Raw genomic sequence first — 7,897 nt, forward strand, 5'->3', positions numbered from 1 at the left:
GCTGTAAGCCTGTATTTAAGACCTCTTCCCTCCTTCAATAAACGGGCATTCCAGCATTAAATAAAGAAAAGGAAAAGAAGAGAAGAGAAGAGAAGAAAAAAGAAAAGAAAAAAAAAGTGAAGTCCAGGTGTGGTGAGACATGCCTTTAACCCTAGCACTAGGGAAGCTAGGGCCAGTCACCTACCGAGAACCCATCTCAAAAACAAATCTGTCAGAAGACATTCAAAGCTTTCAGTAATATAAAAAGTCTAAGTGGGGGCTGGAGAGATGGCGCAGTAGTTAAGAACACTGGCTGCTCTTCTAGAAGACCCAGCTTCAAATCCCAGCACCCACATGGTGGCTCGCAACCATCTGTAATTCCAGATCCCAGGGGTCTGACAACTTCTGGCCTCCAAGGGCACCAGGCTTGCACATACATACATACATACATACATACATCCAGCCAAATGCCATACACAGGAAATAATTTTTGTAAAGGTCTTAAGTGGTAAGCATTTCCATAGTCCTAACTGCCACATTGTTCTCGATGGTTCAGAAAACAAAGGAGCATCTTCTAACTACTAGTGTCTCAGGTTCTGCAAACTACATGGCCCTCTCTTCATGAGTTCAGGGCTCTGGGACAACTGGGAAGCTATTTTAATACTCTGTGATGACTATTTGGGCAGCTCAGAGGTAGACAGTGTGGCTGCCTCTCAGCACAGGTCTCAGGCCAAAATTGCACAGTAAAAGAAAACTGGTGTTAATTTGACTGATTTTTTTTTATTAATTTGAGCAACGTTAGAGGCAATTTTAAAATCTGGAGAGTAAGCCACCTACATACTTTTCATCAATTGATTTTTCATTTTTTTTGTTTTATTTTTCTGAACATAAAAACAGGTTATAATTTAGAAGTTCAGGGTTATTTTAAACAGTAAAATATTTTCTCTGTAGAAGATAGTATAAATGATAACATTTCCCAATAAGCCCTTTTAAGCCAAAAGATAGCTGACTTACTTATACATATAAATACTGATTAGATTCTGGGATACAGAAGAAACCTAGCTTCATCTGTTCAGAGAGCTATGTTTTACTTAAGTTGTGTAAGTGAGATTCCTGTTCATCTTCCCCTTCACTGTTTGATTTACAGCAGACATTTTTCTATAGGCTAATCCATAATCTAAAAAGATTTTAGTCTCTCCTCCTAAAAGTATGGTCAGCATTTTCTTTCATTAGCTTGATACAGTACAAATTCTTATCCTAATAGTGAAATGTTTCACTAAAGCTTGCCCAGTGATTGGGCAAAACCAAAACTTATTATAAGCCACAGTCATCCTAGGGTCCCCCCTGCTAGGTAGCCTCCCTGGATCTGTGGGTTGCAGTCTGATTGTTCTTTGCTTTATATCTAGTATCCACTTATGAGTGAATACATACCATGTTTGTTCTTCTGAGTCTGGGTTACCTCACTCAGGATGGTATTTTCTAGTTCCATCCATTTGCCTGCAAATTTCATGATGTCATTGTTTTTCTCTGCTGAGTAGTACTCCATTGTGTATATGTACCACATTTTCTTAATCCGTTCTTCAGTTGACGGGCATTTAGGTTGTTTCCAGGTTCTGGCTATTACGAATAATGTTGCTATGAACATAGTTGAGCATGTATCTTTGTGGTATGATTGAGCATTCCTTGGGTATATGCCCAAGAGTGGTATGGCTGGGCCTTGAGGTAGATCAATTCCCAATTTTCTAAGAAACCACCATACTGATTTCCACAGTGGTTGTACAAGTTTGCACTCTCACCAACAGTGGAGGAGTTCCCTTTGCTCCGCATCCTCTCCAACATAGACTGTCATTAGTGTTTTTGATCTTAGCCATTCTGACAGGTGTAAGGTGGTATCTCAGAGTCATTTTGATTTTCATTTCTCTGATGACTAAGGATGTTTAGCATTTCCTTAAATGTCTTTCAGCCATTTGAGATTCTTCTTTTGAGAATTCTGTATAGCTCTATAGCCCATTTTTTAATTGGATTGTTCAGTATTTTGATGTCTAGTTTCTTGAGTTCTTTATATACGTTGGAGATCAGTCCTCTGTCAGATGTGGGGTTGGTGAAGATCTTTTCCCATTCTGTAGGCTGTCTTTTTGTCTTATTGATCGTGTCTTTTGCCCTACAAAAGCTTCTCAGTTGTCCCTTTATTAATTGTTGCTTTCATTGTCTGTGCTACTGGTGTTATAGTTAGGAAGTGATCTCATGTGCCCATGCGTTCAAGAGTACTTCCTACTTTCTCTTCTATCAAGTTCAGTGTAACTGGATTTATGTTGAGGTCTCTGTCTGATCCACTTGGACTTGAGTTTTGTACATGGTGATAGATATGGATCTATTTGTAATCTTTTACATGTTGACATCCAGTTATGCCAGCACCATTTGTTGAAGATACTTTCTTTTTTCCATTGTATAGTTTTGGCTTCTTGTCAAAAATCAGGTGTTCATATGTGTGTGGATTAATGTCAGGGTCTTCAATTCAATTCCATTGGTCCGTATGTCGGTTTTTATGCCAGTACCAAGCTGTTTTTATTACTGTAGCTCTATAGTAGAGTTTGAGATCATGGATGGTGATGCCTCCAGAGGTTGCTTTATTATACAGGATTCTTTTAGCTATCCTGGGTGTTTTGTTTTTCCATATGAAGTTGAGTATTGTTCTTTCCAAGTCTGTGAAGAATTGTGTTGGGATTTTGATGAGGATTGCATTGAATTTGTAGATTGCTTTTGGTAAGATTGCCATTTTTACTATGTTAATCCTACCTATCCATGAGCATGGGAGATCCTTCCATTTTCTGGTATCTTCTTCAATTTCTTTCTTTAGAAACTTAAAAGTTCTTATCAAACAGGTCTTTCACTTGTTTAGTTAGTGTTATCCCAAGGTATTTTATATTATTTGTGGCTATTGTAAAGGGTGATGTTTCTCTGATTTCTTTCTCAGCCCTTTTATCATTTGTGTATAGGAGGGCTACTGATTTTTTTGAGTTGATCTTATATCCTGCCACTTTACTGAAGGAGTTTATCAGCTGTAGGAGTTCACTGATAGAATTTTTGGGGTCACTTATGTATACTATCATATCATCTGCAAATAGTGAAAGCTTGACTTCTTCCTTTCCAATTTGTATTCCCTTGATCTCCTTTTGTTGTCTTATTGCTCTAGCTAGAACTTCAAGTACTATATTGAATAAATATTAGGAGAGTGGATATTGGTTGTAGTATTAAGGCAACTCCACGTAGTTAAAAGGGAGGCTTATTTTGTGGGTAACTTACAAATAAAGGGACAGGTTACAGGGTCTGGGAAAGGTGTAGCACAGTCCAGCGGTGTTCTCTGAAAACTCTGCTCAATCTACCTCCAGCATCCAGGATCCAGGAACCAAGAGAGCCAGCACATCTGGATCTCGGGTCTTAGGGCTCCTGTCTCAGCCCTGCTTTGTAGACATGACAGTTACTGAAGCCTCAATGGGGGTAGTAATTCCAAGTCAAAGCTGGAACAGCTACCCACTACATCTCCCCCTTTTGTCTAAATAAGAAGGTTCTACAAGACTATATACAATAGGAATGATTATCAAATATTGTCCAGGAGTAATGAGGGATAATGACCTAGATAAGATGGAACTACAACCAACACGAACAATATCAAACAAGAAACACATACTAAAATCCAGAGAAGTCTGGAGCATAGGTAAATGGCATGTTACAAAGATCATTCCAAAAGGTGTCCTATCCTAAAGAACCTAAATCTAATACTTAATATGTTCTATCTAAGATATTATATATATATATATATATATATATATATATATATATATATATATATATAATAAGTTGTAACTATAACTGCTAGTCTTGAATCCCATCAAAGACCTGAGAAGGAATATAATGATACCTGAGAAATGGAAGATGGATGCAAGCAACTTTTGGGAGTCTTGCAAGAGTAGACAGAGACAGCTGGCAGCCTGGACAGTCACCTAATGTTTCTCAGCATTGTTGGTGCATTCAAATTGGCTATAGGCCTAGATTATCTGACAGACCATTTTCAGAAGCAGGAATTCTGAAAGACCATCTTACCCTGTCTTGGCAGAGTTCAGTAGTCACTTTTCCTTCTGTCTTTTTTTTTTTTTTTAAGTTAAAAGGGAAGTTTATTTTGTGGGGTAACTTACAAGTAAAGGGATAGGTTACAGGGTCTGGGAAAGGTGTAGCACAGTCCAGCGGTGTTCTCTGGAAAACAGCTCAATCTACCTCCAGCGTCCAGGATCCAGGAACCAAGAGAGCCGGCACATCCAGATCTTAGGTCTTAAGGGCTCCTGTCTCAGCCCCGCCTTGTAGGCGTGAGAGTTACTGAAGCCTCAATGGGGGTAGTACTTCCAGGTCAAAGCTGCAACAGCTACCCACTACAGAGTTTATCAGCTGTAGGAGTTCACTGATAGAATTTTTGGGGTCACTTATGTATACTATCATATCATCTGCAAATAGTGAAAGCTTGACTTCTTCTTTTCCAACTTGTATCCCCTGGATTTCCTTTTGTTGTCTTATTGCTCTAGCTAGAACTTCAAATACTATATTGAATAAATATGGGAAGAGTGGACAGCCTTGTCTTGTTCCTGATTTTAGTGGAATCGCTTTGTTTCTCTCCGTTTATTTTGATGGTGGCTGTTGGCTTGCTGTAAATTGCCCTTATTATGTTTAGGAATGTTCCTGGTATTCTTGATCTCTCTTAAGACCTTTATCATGAAGGGGTGTTGATTTTGTCAAAGGCTTTTTTGGAATCTAATGAGATGATCGTGTTTTTTTTTTTCTTTCAGTTTGTTTATATGGTGTATTACATTGACAGATTTTATGTTGAACCATCCTTGCATCCCTGGGATGAAACCTACTTGGTCATGGTGGATAATTTTTTTGATATGTTCTTGGATTCAGTTTGTCAATATTTTGTTGAGTATTTTTGCATCAATGTTCATGAGGGAGATTGGTCTGTAATTCTCTTTTCTTTGTTGCATCTTTGTGTGGTTTGGGTATCAGGGTATCTGTAGCCTCATAAAAAGTTTGGTAAGGCCGGGGAGTGGTGGCGCACGCCTTTAATCCCAGCACTCAGGGCAGAGGCAGGCGGATTTCTGTGAGTTCGAGGCCAGCCTGGGCTACCAAGTGAGTCTCAGGAAAGGCGCAAAGCTACACAGAGAAACCCTGTCTCAGAAAACCAAAAAAAAAAAAAAAAAAAAAAAGTTTGGTAATGTTCATTCTGTTTCTACTGTGTGGAACAATTTGAAGAGTATTGGAATTAGCTCTTCTTTGAAAATCTGGTTGAATTCTGCACTGAAACCATCTGATCCTGGACTTTTTTTGGTTGGGAGACTTTTAATGACTATTTGTTTCCTTAGAGGTTATTGGTCTATTTAAATAGTTTATCTGGTCTTGATTTAACTTTGGTATGTGGTATCTATCCAGAAAATTGTCCATTTCTTTCAGATTTTTCCAGTTTTGTGGAGTACAGGTTTTTGAAGTATGACCTGATGATTCTCTGGATTTCCTCATTGTCTGTTGTTATGTCTCTCCCTTTTCATTTCTGATTTGGTTAATTTGGATGCTCTCCCTTTGCCTTTTGGTTAATTTGGCTAGGAGTTTGTCTATCTTGTTGATTTTTTTCAAAAAACTAACTCTTTGTTTCATTGATCTTTGTAATGTTCTCTTTCTTCCTATTTCATTGACTTAGCCCTCAATTTGATTATTTCCTGATGTCTATTCCTCCTGGGTGAGTTTGTTTCTTTTTGTTCTAGAGCTTTCAGTTGTACTGTTAAGTCACTGGTATAAGATTTCTCCAACTTCTTTATGTGTGCATTTAGTACTATGATTTTTCCTCTTAGCACTGCTTTCATAGTGTCCCATAAGTTTGGGTATGTTGTACTTTCATTTTCATTGAATTCTAGGAAATCTTTAATTTCTTTATTTCTTCCTTGACCCATTGGTGCTTCAGGTGGGCATTATTCAGTTTTCTTGAGATTGTAGGCTTTCTATATAGTTTTTGTTGTTGTTGAAATCTAACTTTAAGGCATGGTGGTTCAATAAGATACAGGAGGTTATTCCAATGTTTTTATATCTGTTGAGATTTGCTTTGTGACCGAGCATGTGGTCAATTTTTGAGAAGGTTCCATAGGGTGCTAGGAATAAGGTATATTCTTTTCTGTTAGGGTGGAATGTTCTGTAGATATCTATTAAGTCCATTTGAGTCATAACATCTATTAGGTCCTTTATTTCTCTGTTAAGATTCAGTCTGGTAGATCTGTCCCTTGGTGAGAGTGGTGTGTTGAAATCTCCCACTACTAGTATGTATGGTTTGATGTGCAATTTAAGCTTTAGTAATTTTTTTTTATAAATGTGGGTGCCTTTGTATTTGGGCATAAATATTCAGAATCAAGACTTCATCTTGGTGAATTTTCCCTGTGATATGTAATGTACTTCTCAATCTCTTCCTATTAAATTTAGTTTGAAGTCTACTTTATTAGATATTAGGATAAGCTTGCTTCTTAGTCCATTTGATTGGAAAGCCTTTTTCCAGCCTTTTACTCCAAGGCAGTGTCTGTCTTTGAAGTTTAGGTGTGTTTCTTGTATGCAGCAGAAGGATGGATCCTGTTTTCTTATCCATTGTTAGACTGTGTCTTTTTATAGTGAGTTGAGACCATTGATATTGATGGATATTAATGACCAGTGATTGTTAATTCCTGTTTTTTTTTGTTTTTTGTTTTTTGTTTTGTGTGTGTGTGTGTGTGTGTGTGTGTGTGTGTGTGTGTGTGTGTGTGGTAGTGTTATGTTTTCCTTCTTTGGTATTTGTTGGTGTGGGATTATCTATTGCCTGAGTTTTCATGGGTGTGTTTAACTTCCTTAGGTTGGATTTTTCCTTCTAGTGCTTTCTGTAGAGCTGGATTTGTAGATAGGTATTGTTTAAATCTGGTTTTATCATGGAATATTTTGTTTACTCCATCTATGGTGACTGAAAGTTTTACTGGGTATAATAGTCTGGGTTGGCATCCGTGGTCTCTTAGTGTCTGCATAACATTTGTCCAGGACCTTATAGCTTTCATAGTCTCTATTGAGAAGTCTGGTGTTATTCTGATGGGTCTGTCCTTATATGTTACTTGGTCTTTTTCCTTTGCAGCTCTTAATATTCTTTGTTCTGTATGTTTAGTGTTTTGATTATTATATTGCATGGGGCCCCCCTTTTTTTTTTTTGGATATTTGGTGTTCTGTAAGCTTCTTGTATCTTCATAGGTATTTTCTTTAGGTTAGGAAAGTTTTCTTCTATGATTTTGTTGAATATATTTTCTGTGCCTTTGAGTTAGTATTCTTCTCCTTCTTCTATCCCTATTATTCCTAGGTTTAGTCTTTTCATGGTTTCCCAAATTTCTTGTACGTCTTGTGTTATGAATTTTTTGGCTTTAATGTTTTCTTTGACTGATGAATCTATTTTCTTTATTGTGTCTTCAACATCAGAGATTCTCTGTTCCATCTCTTGCATTGGTTGGTTATGCTTGCATCTGTAGTTCCTGTTCGTTTAGTCAGAATTTCTATTTCCAGCATTCCCTCAGTTTGTGTCTTTGTCTCAATTTTAATTTTCAAATCTTGAACTGTTTCCTTCATCTGTTTAATTACTTTTTCTTGGTTTTCTTTAATTTCTTCCAATTTTTTGTTTGTTTTTTCTTTCATTTCTTTAAGGGAATTTTTATTTCCTATTTGAGGGAGTTTTTCATATCCTCTTTAAGGACTTCTATCATCTTCTTAGAGTCATTTTTAGGATTGATTTCTTCTGCTTCTTCTGCATTGGTATGCTCAGGTCTTGCAGGTGTAGAATCATTAGGTTCTGATGTTGTCATATAGGTCTTTATGTTGTTGCCTG

This window comes from Peromyscus eremicus, chromosome 8a, assembly GCF_949786415.1.
Source record: "Peromyscus eremicus chromosome 8a, PerEre_H2_v1, whole genome shotgun sequence".
In the NCBI taxonomy this organism is placed as follows: Eukaryota; Metazoa; Chordata; class Mammalia; order Rodentia; family Cricetidae; genus Peromyscus; species Peromyscus eremicus.